The 13795-nt window shown below is 36.1% G+C and overlaps 1 protein-coding gene across 11 annotated transcripts in view; it reads right to left on the bottom strand.

Moving 5' to 3' along the window:
* Positions 1-13795, bottom strand: part of Ih (hyperpolarization activated cyclic nucleotide gated potassium channel Ih) — a 557258-nt gene that overhangs the window by 141566 nt on the left and 401897 nt on the right. The window lies entirely within an intron of this gene.

The following is a 13795-nucleotide window of genomic DNA, read 5'->3' as shown; positions in this document are numbered from 1 at the left end:
AAAGCGTCTAATATTAAATGATCCATATTTCTCTATCTCAAATATAAAAAGTGTCTTACGAATATCAAGTCCTTACAACACAAAAACAAAACACAGGCAAACGGACGTTTTATAACACACAAATGACGCAAAAGTCATTCGGACTTCGACAATCAGATTTAACACGCCATGTTAAAATAAAAATTAACAATCCTCCCTTAAGCTGAATCTGCCAAACCGCTTAATTCCACCCGGCGGATTAACCGCCCACAATGTCCACCCCCCCCTCTCACCCCTTCCCCCCTCCCCCCTAAATGAAATTTGGGGACAGGGGTAATAAAAAGAAAACGTCCATTCATCCACCCACTTGTAAATGGGATTCATTTCCTTTCCGCCTTTTAAAAAGGTCGATTATTCAAGGAAAAACAATAGGCTTTCCGCCCTAAAGCTGCCAGCGAGGATCATGGGGCTGGGTTGGCAGGTCATATGGAGTTTTTTTTATTTTTTTTGAGAGAGAGAGAGAGAGATAGACAGAGAGAGACAGAGAGAGAGGGGGTAATAGGTAGGGGGGTCGGGTGGGGTGGGGGGCTGTCGCCCCAGAACGAGAAAAGTTTGATCGCATGGGAGAGGGGGACCCTTTTTCGATTGACCTGGACGACGGTTTTGATCTCTCTCTCTCTCTCTCTCTCTCTCTCTCAGATGTAGTTTATGAAAGACTGAAAATGGTTAATGTTTTCTTATATGGGAATGCATTGTATAATACTACAATGAGGAGCATGAAACAAGAATACGTATTATATTCACACACATATATATATATATATGTATATATATATATATATATATATATATATATATATATATATATATATATATATATATATATATATATATATATATATATATATATATATATATATATATATATATATATATATATATATATATATATATATACACATAGAAAGAGAGAGAGAGAGAGAGAGAGAGAGAGAGAGAGAGAGAGAGAGAGAGAGAGAGAGACGTGTCTATATGTCTTTGTCTAATACCATTCATCATGAACATGTTAATAAACATGCCTCATAGTTGTATAAATGATACATACAAACAAAGCATATGCTTCACTTTACTATAACTGAGAGAGAGAGAGAGAGAAACCCTGCATTTACAAAATCGACCAATAAATTATCCATCCATGCCAAAAGACATTTTCCAAAATGGATTCACTTAATGTAAACCAGAAAAAAAAAAAAAAGAATCTTACCAATTGCACAAGGGATGAGGTTACGTGACTCATGTTTACCTTGTCTTTTATCCGGTGCAACCCGAACCGATTTCCAAATGCCCCCGGGCTACATTACCCTTTGTTGTCTAAAGGTCATTTTTCATTTTGATCTGTGTTAAGTCTCGTTTTTTAATGTTTTATTTTTCTTATTTTCTATTTTATTTTCGTCGCATTTTGATTCATGTTTCTCTTCTGCTTTATTTTGTGTTCCTTCTTATGCCTTATTTTAACTTTCTTCTTTTCCTCTATTGAGTTATCTCATTCTCCTTATTACTCTTCTTTCTTATTTTATGTTTTTTTATTACTCCCCTTTTTACCTTATGTTATCTTCCTCCTTATTCCTCTTTTGCCTTATCTCTCTCTCTCTCTCTCTCTCTCTCTCTGATTCCTCATTTTTATTTTGCCTTCTCTTTTTCTCACTTTTCTTCTTTTCTTTGTATTTCTTCTTCCTCTTACTTATCTTGTCTTTCTCATATTCATTCTCTTCCTATAAACCTTAATCCTCAACTGTTCCACCCTACACTTTATTTCATTTCTCCTTTTCCTCTTTTATTGTCTAAATTATACAAAAACTAGACATTTGCCTATAACTCTGCCAAGTTCCTTGTACGTTCGAAAATTTTCAAAAATAAAAAACTCTACACGACAGAAATTTCAATATATTCCACAAAAGCTCCAAAAATTATACTTCATCTATTTGAATGTCGTTTAGTTCTACCATTCTTAATTTCCTCAAATTAGAAATTTCAGAGTTAATTTTACTGATGCATCCATAACACTAACAATACGGCTGACCACTGTTAACTTTCCTTAAACATCAAAAACAGTAAAAATAGTGAAAATGAAAACAGAAATAATATAATCACAGACTAAAATTTCCACAATGAGATTTATCAAAATATATTGAAAACTATTTAAATGCCCGTAACCAAATTCCCCAGTGACCCAGTAACCAAGGTCACTGCCGTGTTGACCCACTGAGCTAATTTGCCGCTGGGTCCTTTAAACTTAACCCCAAAACATACAGGCGGTGACAAATAGGTCTCTTTTAGCTTCTTGCTGCCAAAGTTGGCACCAAGTAGCCGATGCTGGCGGTAATTATTGGAAAACGAACTGAAGGATTTTCTGTTTTTGGAGGGATAGGTTGGACCCTTAATGCCCTTTCCTTGCCCAGGCCTGACGAGAGAGAGAGAGAGAGAGAGAGAGAGAGAGAGAGAGAGAGAGAGAGAGAGAGAGAGAGAGAGCCTTACTCTAGCAGGGATGGATAGAAAGACTGCCTCTTACATGTGGGGAAGTTATATAATCCGTGAATACAGAAGCAGGAAATGAACTCCGAAGCCTAAAAGGCAGTCCAATGGATAGGCTACACCCTAATGTCCTTTCCCAGCCCAGGCTTGAAGACAGCAAGAAGAGGGGGATATAACAAGGTTTGTGGGAATAACCTAGCAACGATGGATAGAAAACTGCCTCTTAAATGAGGGAAAGTTATATAATCCGGGAACGCGGAAGCAGGAAACGAACTCCGAAGCCTAAAAGACAGTTGAAGGGATAGGCTACACACTACTTCCCTTTTCTAGCCCACGCCTGAAGAGAGCAAGAAAAAGAGAGAGAGAAGGAGAATGATGGGGCTTAATCTAGCAGGAAAAGATAGAGAAACTGCCTCTCAAATTAGGGAAAGTTATATAATCCGGGAACGCGGAAGCAGGAAGGGAACTCCGAGGCCTAAACGGCAGTTAGATGGAAGGCTGGGCCTCTCTAGCCCTGGCCTGAAGACAGCAAGAAGAAGGGCAAGAGGAAATGATTGATGGGGTTTAACCTATGTGAAAGGGAAAGAAAAATGAGGGAAGGTTCTGAGAATCCAGGGACACAGAAGCAGAAAAAGAATCCCCAATCTTGAAGGGCACAGTTGCCATTCAACGGGTAGATGAACCGCCCCTTAAATGAGAGAGGGCTATATGAATCCGGAAACACAGGAGTAGGAATGGAACTCCCGAAGCTTAAAAGGCAGTTCAAGGAACACGGTAGCTACTCAAGGAATAGAAAAACCGCACATAAAACGAGAGAAGTTCGGGAACACAGAAGCAGAAAAAGAACTCCGAACCTTTAAAAACTACAGAAGGAACACAACAGCCTCTCAACAGTGCCTTCTGAGGATATCCTCCGAAGGACCGCGGGAAGAGAGGAGATCCTTCCAAGGACTTCTCTCGCGTTACTCTCTCAACAACTAGTCGTTACGGGTCGTTACGTAACTCGGACCGGCCATCGATTTCTTTCTAATTACATGACAGTCTCTCGACAACCGACCCTTAGGGCTGAAAGTACCTTGAAAGACAACGGGGGCATTGTCCTTATGGCCTGAGATATGGGGCGAATCGATAACTCCAGTGTGTGAAATGTCCTTGATTCTACCTCCCACACACGTACACGCACACACACACGCACTAATAAACGTACATACAAGCACACACTACCTCTAAGGAGTTAAAAAGACTTATAATTTTCTCAAGTCTCAAGAATCACTTCGCAATAAGTTATATATCTAATTCAGTCATTTTGCCTTTAAATTAAGTTAGTCTACCCTCACACGGACACGCACACACAAACACACACACGTACACAAACGCACAAGAACGCACTACCTGCAAGGAATTAATATGTGAAGTTAAGAGACTCTCTATAATTCTCTCGTACCTAAAGATCAGTGCCCTGGAAGTTATCTATGTATTCTGTAATTTTACTCTTCACTAAAGTTGCCCTAAGACCATTCCACTTAAGACAGCTATCTATTCTATTTTGAAATTTTATCTGTCAATTTAGTTATTCAAAGATTTGTGGGCTTGAAGTTATGTGTATTTGTTTTTAGGAAATTCATCAATCAATTCTTTTTATCTGGGAGCAGTGTGATTAAATATTATATATATATATATATATATATATATATATATGTATATATATATATATATATATGTATATGTATATATATATATATATATACATATATAAAACTATATATATATATATATATATATTATATATATGTATATGTACATACATACATATACATAAATAACACTATATGTATATATATATATATATATATATATATATATATATATATATATATAGAACTCTACTAAATCTATTTTCAGTTTTCATTATTAAATGATGATAACTTAGATATTTCATAACCTAATAAAATTAAATACGAGCAGTTTTTATTAATAATAGTCCTTTCAATGAAGAAGAAAGTTAGTACTCTACAATAAATATGAAGCATAGTGTCTAACAACCATCTTGAAACTTTCATAAGATTTCCCAGACTTCAGCTTTTAATCCTGAAAATAAATAAAAAAAAATCAAGCATTACATTAATCATAATTTGGAAAACACGAGTTTTTGTTTTTTAGTTAGAGAAGAATAAAATATGGTCTGAGCTTTTATGGCTAAGTTAAAAAATCAACGGAAATAAAAGAGGTCTCATACTTTTATTTAGAGAAGAATAATAACTTTTTTTTAGCTTTTAATACTAAGTTAAAAAATCAACGGAAATAAAAGAGGTCTCATACTTTTAGTTAGAGAAGAAGAATAAGAAAAATTTTTTAAAAAGAGGTCTCATCTTTTATCGCTTTAGCTAAAAAAGTCAAGTCAGAGAAGAAGAATAAGAAATTTTTTAGCTTCTATCGCTGAGCTAAAAAAAGTCAAGTGCTACGTAAGGAATTAAATGAGATTTCATACTTTTATTTAGTAAAGAATAATAAAAAAAGTTTCAGCTTTTATTGCTAAGTTAATAAGTCAAGTATTACATAACTCACACCGGAGAGACATGAAATTTCGTGCTTTTATTTAGAGAAGAAGAAAAAGTGTTTCAGATTTTATTCCTAACAGTACAAAAATCAAGTATCACGTAATTCACAAATTGGAAGACATCAAATTCTGCACCTTTACTTAAAGACAAGTTTCAGCTTTTAATCGTGAAAGTGTAAAAATAAAGTATTAAGTAACTCACAACTTAGAACATAAAATTCTGTATTTTACTTTAAAAAGTTCCAAGTTTTAATCGCAAAAGTCCGCAAATCAAGTTTTAAGTAACTCAAGGACTTTTGCTTTATAAAATTAAACTTTTAATCGTAAAAGTTCAAAATTCAAGTCTTACGTAACTCAAAACTTAGAAGACATAAAATCTCGTACTTTTACTTACAAAATTTCCGTTTTTTAAAAGTGAAAGTCCACAAATCAAAACTTGGAAGACCTGAAATCTCGCGCTGATTTTAGAGAAGAGTGAAAAGATATTTCAGAGTCAATTTCTAAAAGTACAAAAATATCAAGTATTACGTAATCCTTAGCTTGGCAAACATGAACTACTGTGCTTATGTTTAGAAAAAAAATAAAAAATAGTCTCAGATTTTATTCCTACATGCGCAAAAATCAAGAGTTACGTAACTCACAAGCTGAATGACATGAAATTTGGTGCTTTTATTTTTTTAGGGATAAATAAATCAAGTAAAATATGCGCCGAAGCTTCTTCGGCGCAATCGAGTTTTCTGTACAGCGTATAATCAAGGCCACCGAAAATAGATCTATCTTTCGGTGGTCTCAGTATAATGCTGTATAGGCCGTGGCCCATGAAACTTTAACCACGACCAGGTGGTGACCTGGCCTGTGTCGTTGCCAGACGCACGGTTATGGCTAACTTTAACCTTAAATAAAATAAAAACTACTAAGGCTAGAGGGCTGCAATTTGGTATGTTTGATGATTGGAGGGTGGATGATCAACATACCAATTTGCAGCCCTCTAGCCGCAGTAGTTTTTAAGATCTGAGGGCGGACAGTAAAGTGCGGAGGGATAGACAAAGCCGTCACAATAGTTTTCTTTTACAGAAAACTAAAATCGTTCTAGCTTTAGTTCCTATAAGTCTGAAAAATCAAGTACCACGAAACTCAAAACTTGGACGACACAAAATTCCGAACAATCACTTGAAAAACTTCCAGCTTTTAACCGCAAAAAATTGCAAAAATCAAGTCTTACGTAACTGACATTGTCGCTCGGGAGACCTGAAATCCCCTGCTGTAACTTAGAGAAGAAGAAGAGTAAATAAACAAACCACCATATCTGGAGAGAAAGTATTCCGAACCTCATTCAATATTCAGACGGCGTAATGGCCGCGTTGTTGCTGCCACACGTCTTGTAAAAAGTAAGCAAGTAAGTTCTGTCCGAAAATCCTCCTTCCCCCTGTCCACCCCCTCCCCCTGGGGAGGACCAGAGGTGGAAGGGGTGGGGGGAGGGAGGATACTTCCGGTTCATTTCCTGCCTTGTTCTTTTCCGAACGGAGGGAGAAACGAGGGGAGAAAAATTCTCGTTTTGCCATTTCCACCTCACCCCTTTTTCTCTTCCTGAGATATTTCCTGTTCTTCGTGATCTATGTTATTCTTTATTCTTTATTCTTCGATTCAATTATCTTATTTATTATTTGTTTTTGTTCCTCTGCTGTGATTCTTCTTCTTTTTTTCTTGGAAGAGGATATTACTAGATTAAGTGATAAGGATGAACGGGGAAGGTAAATGGAGATAGGAGGTGAATTAGAAAAAAAATTAGACACATAACAGAAAAACTGTAATTAAGACACAGTATTAGTTTAAATATATATGTATCTATATATACACATATATCACTATGTGTACTGCATATATGTATATATATATACATATCTATACATACATTATATATATATACATAAAACACACACGCATATATCAATATGCATACTACATATGTATATATATTATATATACATACATACATATATATATGTGTATATATATATATATATATATATATATATATATATATATATATATATATATATATATATATACATACACATACTGCTGAAATATATAATGGCAAGCTAACTGTTTAACTCCAAGCAAATCACATCACTTACAAAATGTGACGTATTTCCAGTCACTAATAATTGCTAATTTAAGGCAAAATCTGCTATGTTAAAACGACCACTTTTTAATGATGGTATCCTTGGCTAAAGCGAGCAGCTTATTAAGTTTACTCTTAACAGGGTGATACCACGCTAGCTATCATATGCTGTGTACTAAATAATGAATAAGGAATATTATTTAGTGTATAATGCGTACTGCATATTGCGGAGAAAACAGTATGTATAGATATATATGTATATATATAATATATATACATATACACATTTATATATATATATATACAAACATACATAAATAAAGATAAAATCCACGAAGGAAACGGAAACACTGGAGTGCTGCGAGGCCTTTCGACGCTAGGTCCTTTACTTAGCAGCACTCCAGCGTTTCCGTTTCCTTCGTGGATTTTATCTTTATATATTCATCACGTCCCATATTTTCGTGATTCAGTTATACATACAAACATACATATATAAATGTGTATACACACACACATATATATAATTATATATACATATACATATACACACACACACACACAAAAACCAAAACATCTCAATGATTCTATATGACAATATACTTCCGCGCATTCCCACACCAGCATCAAACATCAACATCAAAATCATCATTATCATCATCAGCATCATCATCATTCCTATCACAGCATCCCTCCTGCATACTATTCTCTTTGATGAGTCTTTATCTCCCGTTCCCGAGTCGAGTTTGGACTCTGCATCTCCGTCCTATGAATATCAGGCTCCGCGGAGATTCTTCTTCTTCTTCTTCTTCTTCTTCTTCTTAATCCCGCTTTAAGGAGGGACTCTGCATATGCTGATACGAGGCTGTTGGAAAAGGAGGAAGGTGGAGAAGGTTTTTTTTTTTTTTTCTGAAAAGGCTTTGATTCGGTTTGAAAGTCGTTTTTCTTTGAGATTTTTTTAAATTTTTGTTTTTTTGTATTTTTTTTTTTGTTTTTTTCCGTTTTTTGTTTTTGATTTTTCCATTCTTTGTTTTTTCTTTGAACCAGTGGTCGAGCTGTGAAGTGTTATTATTATTATTATGTTTTGTCTTTAAACCAGTGGTCGAGCTGTGAAGTGTTATTATTATTATTATTATTATTATTATTATTATTATTATTATTATTTTTATTTAAACCAGTGGTCGAGCTGTGATTATTATTATTATTATTATCATTTTCATTATTATTATATGTCTCTTTTATCATTATTATTATATTATTATAATTTTTTATTCTTCGGTCACTGAGGCTTCGAAATTAGTCACTTTTTATTTTTGGTGAAATTATTTGAGTTATAAGAAAGATATTATTATTATATTATTATTATTATTATTATTATTATTATTATTATTATTATTATTATTATTATATTATTATTATTATTTTTTTCGTTTCTCATTTATCCCTTGGTTCGTGAGGCTTCGAAATTCATGTTTTTTTATGGTGAAATTATCTGAATAATAAGAAATATGGGAAGGGAAGTTATTTTTATTATAAATGAATTGGAACAGAATATTTAGACCAAAGGACAAGCGCTGTGACCTACGAGGTCATTCAGCGCTGAAACGAAAACAGAGTAAAAGGTTAGAAAGGCGTAACAGGAGGAAAACCTCAAAGCAGTTGAACTATGAAACAACTGTTAGGAGAGGACTGAGGAAAGTAAGGAGGAGGAAGGAGAATATGGACGGAGGGACAGCAAAAGGAATGAGAGGGAGTTGCAGCTAGGGGCCTGAGGAAGGGACGCCGAAAAGAACCTTAAGTAATGCCTGCAGTGCACCGCGCGAAGGAACCGTGCACGTAGTACCTTTCTACTATAAAGTTAAAATAAAGTTTCAGAGTGCATCCCACTTTCCAGCGGACAGCTTTTAAGTAATTTTAAAGTTACGGCTTTCATCTCCACCTCTGTGAAGTTACTTGAGGTTATCTAAGTGAAGTTAGAAGCTTGAAGTGAAAGTGTAACTTCTACGTTGTAAAACTTCTTCACGGAACATCCAAACTTCAGGATTCATAGTATTTATTATAATGTATTCTGTAAGGATGATATTATTAAGGATACAAAATTCATGTTTTTTTATCGTGAATTTCACTTTAAAGATTCATAATGTATCGAGTTTGCAAGCATATCTTAAAAATTCCTTGTATCCCTTTTCAAGCATACCTTCTTCTTCTTCTTCTTCTTCTTCTTCTTCTTCTTCTTTCTTTGTTCTTCTTTCTTCTTTAAATTCTTCTTCTTCTTCTTCTCAAGTTAATCCCTTAAGGAGGGACTCTGCATTTTTAAGAGGCCGTTGGAAAAGGAGGAAGGTGGAGACCTTTTTTTCAAGTATTTTTTTTCCTTGAGAAAACGGGCTTTGATTCCTTTGAAAGTCGTTTTTTTTTGATTTTTGTTTTTAACGTATTTTTTTTAAATTTTTCCAGTTTTTGTTTTTTTCGTTTTTTTTTATTCTCTGTTTTTTCTTTGAACCAAAGTGAGCTGTGAGTGTTTATTATTATTATTATTATTATTATTATTATTTTATTATTATTATTATTAATATTATGATTATTAATGCATCATATTATTATATTCTAACACAGAAACTTCGAAATTAATCCCTTTTTATTTTTGGTGACTTATTTGAGTTATCAGAGATATTGGATGATGATGATCAATTCTTTTTCAATTTCTCATTTATCCCTTGGTTCTGAGCCTCAGTATGTTTTTTATGGTTTGATTATCTGAATAATAAGAAATATGGGAAGGACGGACAGACAATTATAAATGAATTGGAACAGATTATTTAGACAGGAAACTAAAACCTAAATTCAGCCCTGAAACCTCCACAGAGTAAAAGGTTAGAAAGCTAAACCTCTTGTTTAAAACCTCCAAAGCAGTTGGACTTCAAACAAAAAGCTGTTAGGAGAAAGTGAGGAAATAAGGAGGAGGAAGGAGAATATGGACAGGTTATTCAGCAAAAGGAATGAGACTCCCGCCGCCTGAGGAAGACCATGAAAAGAACCTTTCAATGCCATCCCCGCACCCCAAAAGGAACCTTGCAACATGAGGCAAAGTTCGACTACTTTCTACTTAAAGTTAAAATAATTTTCAAAGGACCCACTTTCTCAGCGGAGCTTTAAAATTTTCAAGTTACAGGTTATCATCTCCACCTCTGTGAAGTTACCTTAGCGGTTATCTAAGTGAAGTTCTTTGAAGTGAAAGTGTAACTTCTACGTTGCCCTTTCACTTCTTCACTGAACATCCAAACTTCAGGATTCATCTCTTCCATTTGCTTTATAATGTATTTCCCAACAATGATATTATTATAGTACAAAATTCAAAACCTTTCAACTCTCAATTTCACTTTCAGTGCTGAATGACCTCATAGGTCCCAATTTGCGACTCAGGCCTAAATTTTATATTCCATTTCCATTCTTCCACCTTCTTCTTCTTCTTCTTCTTCTTCTTCTTCTTCTTTCTTCTTCTTCCATCTTACTTCTTCCCTTTCTAATCCCGCTGTAAGGAGGGACTCATGCATTTGCAACTGCGAGGTTTGGAAAAGGAGCACCTGGAGACGAAGGTTTTTATTGAAAAGGCTTTGCTTCAGCGCCGAAAGTCGTTTTTTTTGTTTTTTTTTTTGTTTTTTCGGTCTTTTTTTAAATTTTTCCAGTTTTTTCCATTTTCTCGTTTTTTTTCGTTTTCCATTCTCTGTTTTTCTTTGAACCAGTGAGCTGTGAAGTTTTCGTTTTTATTTGATGCAAGACTTATTATTATTATTATTATTATTATTATTATTATTATTATTAATCATCTGGATTATTAGACATTATTCGGTCACTCTTGCTTCACAAATTAATCCTTTTTATTTTTGTTGAGGTTTTTGAGTTATCAGAGATATGATGATGATGATTATTATTATTATTCTTTTTCGTTTCTCATTTATCCCTTGGTTCGTGAAAATAATCATGTTTTTTACTGGTGAAATTTCTGAACCAGCCGAAATTATGGGAAGGAAATTATTTTTTTATAAAAATTAACAAATTATTTAATCAAGGACAAGCACTGTGACCTTGCGTCTTCATTCAGCGCTGAAAATTCAGTTTATATGTCATAAAATGGTTATAACCACCAACAGGCTGGTTGCCAAAGCAGTTGGACTATCGAAACAACTGTTGGAGAGGACTAAGAAAAAGTAAGGAGGAGGAAGGAGAATATGGACGGAGGTATATATAATATATATGAGAGGGAGTGTGTGCTGTGGTGCCTGAGGAAGGGACGCAAAAAAGAACCCATATTAATGCCAATAATTTACCGTGAAGGAACCGTAATGCAAGGTAACAACGACCTTTCTACTGATATAACTTAAATAAAGTTTCAGAGTGCATCCCACTTTCCAGCGGACAGCTTTTAGAGAATTTTAAAGTTAGAGATCTCCACCCCTGTGAACACTTCCTTATCATTTAAGTTTTCCATGCTTATGAATTAGAAAAACATAACGTCCTCTGGGTTGTAAACCCTGGTGGAGGAACATCCAAACTTCAGGATTCATAGGGGTATTTATTATAATGGGAGGGGGTGAGAAGGATGATATTATTAGGATACAAAATTCATGTTTTTATCGTGAATTTCAGAAAAAGATTCATATTGAGGGGGAGAGGAAGAAAGGGGAAGGAAAAATTCTTTTGTATCCTGGAGGAAGTATACCTTCAGGAAAGTGGTATCCATTTAAAAGTATACTTTAAGAATTCCTTGTAATAGGGAAGTATATCTTAATAGGGGAAGGGGAGAGAATAGGGTACTAAACGGTAATTATAGATCCTTGTTATAGTCATTATGAGATGATATAGATTCAGAACGATCCTCTTTTGAAGGATACAAGAGAAATGGGGAGGGGAGACACTAGGGTAAATATGGATAAAATGTATCCTTACAAAAGTCATAATGAGGACTAAGATTCAGAATGGGGAGGAAGGGATCTTCATTTCGAGGTTCTAGGAAAAATAATAATGTTTCCAAATGCATCCTATAGGATACTCTAACAGGCAGAAACGAATGGGGAAGGAGAATAAAAGGGGAGTATCGGGAGGAACTATGAAATTATTGATGATTGGAGGGTGGGGAGGAACATACCAATTTGGGGAGCCCTCTAGCCTCAGTAGATTTTAAAAATTTGAGGAAGGGAGAGAAAAAGTGCGGAAGGACAGACAAAGGGGGGAGAAGAATAAGTTTTCTTTGAAGAGACAATGGGGGGAGAAACCTCCCAATATTAAGGGAAACCTCTGGGGAAAATATCCAGAGAATGGGGAGGAAGGGGGACATAAAATGGCCAGGAGGATTTGAAAAGACAATGGGGAGGAAGTTTGAGAGAATGGGGAGAACATTATTCCAAATTCACATCAATGGGGAGGAAGGGGAAGAAGATCCATGGGGAGGAAGGGGAGAGAATGGGGAGGAAGGGGAGAGAAAATAGAGAATGGGGAGGAAGGGGAGAAAAAATAGAGAATGGGGAGGAAGGGGAGAGAAAATGGGGATTTTCAAAGGGACCCGAATCCGGGAGGAAGGGGAGAGAAAATGGAATGGGGAGGAAGTTTATATTTAGAGAATGGGAGCCTTTGGGGAAGAGGTGGGGAGGGGGAGAATAAGGTTCTTTTTGAGAATGGGGAGGAAGGGGAGAGAATGGGCCCTTTCATTCCTTTTACTGTACCTCCTTTCAATGGGAGAGAATCTTGGAGGAAGGAAGAAAATAGAACAATTGTTTCAAGGGGAGACCTTAAATAGAGAATTTTCAGGAAGGGGAGATAATGGGGAGGAAGGGGAGAGAAAATTCTTGAATGGGGAGGAAGGAGATATGGGGAGGAAGGAGGAGATTCCATTCCAGGAAGAAGGAAGAGAATGGGGAGAAGTAGAGAATGGGGGAAGAAGGGGGATCTAACCCTGGGGGGAACAAGGGAGTCAGAGAATGGGGAGGAAGGGATCCTGAATGGGGAGGAAGGGGAGAGAATGGGGGGAGGAAGGGGAGAGAATGGGGAGGAAGGGGAGAGAATGGGGCCTAAGGGGAGAGAATGGGGATTCCAGGGGAGAGAATCGGGGAGAATGGGAGAGAATGGGGAGGAAGGGGAGAGAATTTTTCTTTGAGGAAGGGGAGAGAATGGGGAGGAAGGGGAGAGAATGGGGGAGGAATGGAGAGAATGGGGAGGAGGGGGAGACTAAATAGAAGGTCTGGGGAGGTTTCCTGAGAATGGTGGAAGAAGGGAAGAGAATGGGGAGAGGATTGCAATAAATGAAAAAAGAGAATTTAGAGAAGGAGGAAAGAATGGGGAGGAAGGGGAGAGAATGGGGAGGAAGGAGAGAAAAAATGGGGAGGAAGGGGAGATGAATGGGGAGGAAGGGGAAAGAATGGGGGAGGAAGGGCTAAAATGGGGAGGATATGTCAGAGAATGGGGGTTATAAGGGGGAGAGCTGGGGAGGAAGATGAGAGAGATTGGGGAGGAAGGGGAGAGAATTTGGGAGGAAGGGGAGAGAAAATAGAGAATGGGGAGGAAGGAGAGAATGGGGAAGAAGGGAAGAGAATGGGGGGGAGGGAGAATAAGGG

Source organism: Macrobrachium rosenbergii, chromosome 56, assembly GCF_040412425.1.
Source record: "Macrobrachium rosenbergii isolate ZJJX-2024 chromosome 56, ASM4041242v1, whole genome shotgun sequence".
Classification (NCBI taxonomy): Eukaryota; Metazoa; Arthropoda; class Malacostraca; order Decapoda; family Palaemonidae; genus Macrobrachium; species Macrobrachium rosenbergii.
The sequence above is the reverse complement of the archived record's forward strand: the minus strand, read 5'-3'. Positions and strand labels throughout refer to the sequence as shown.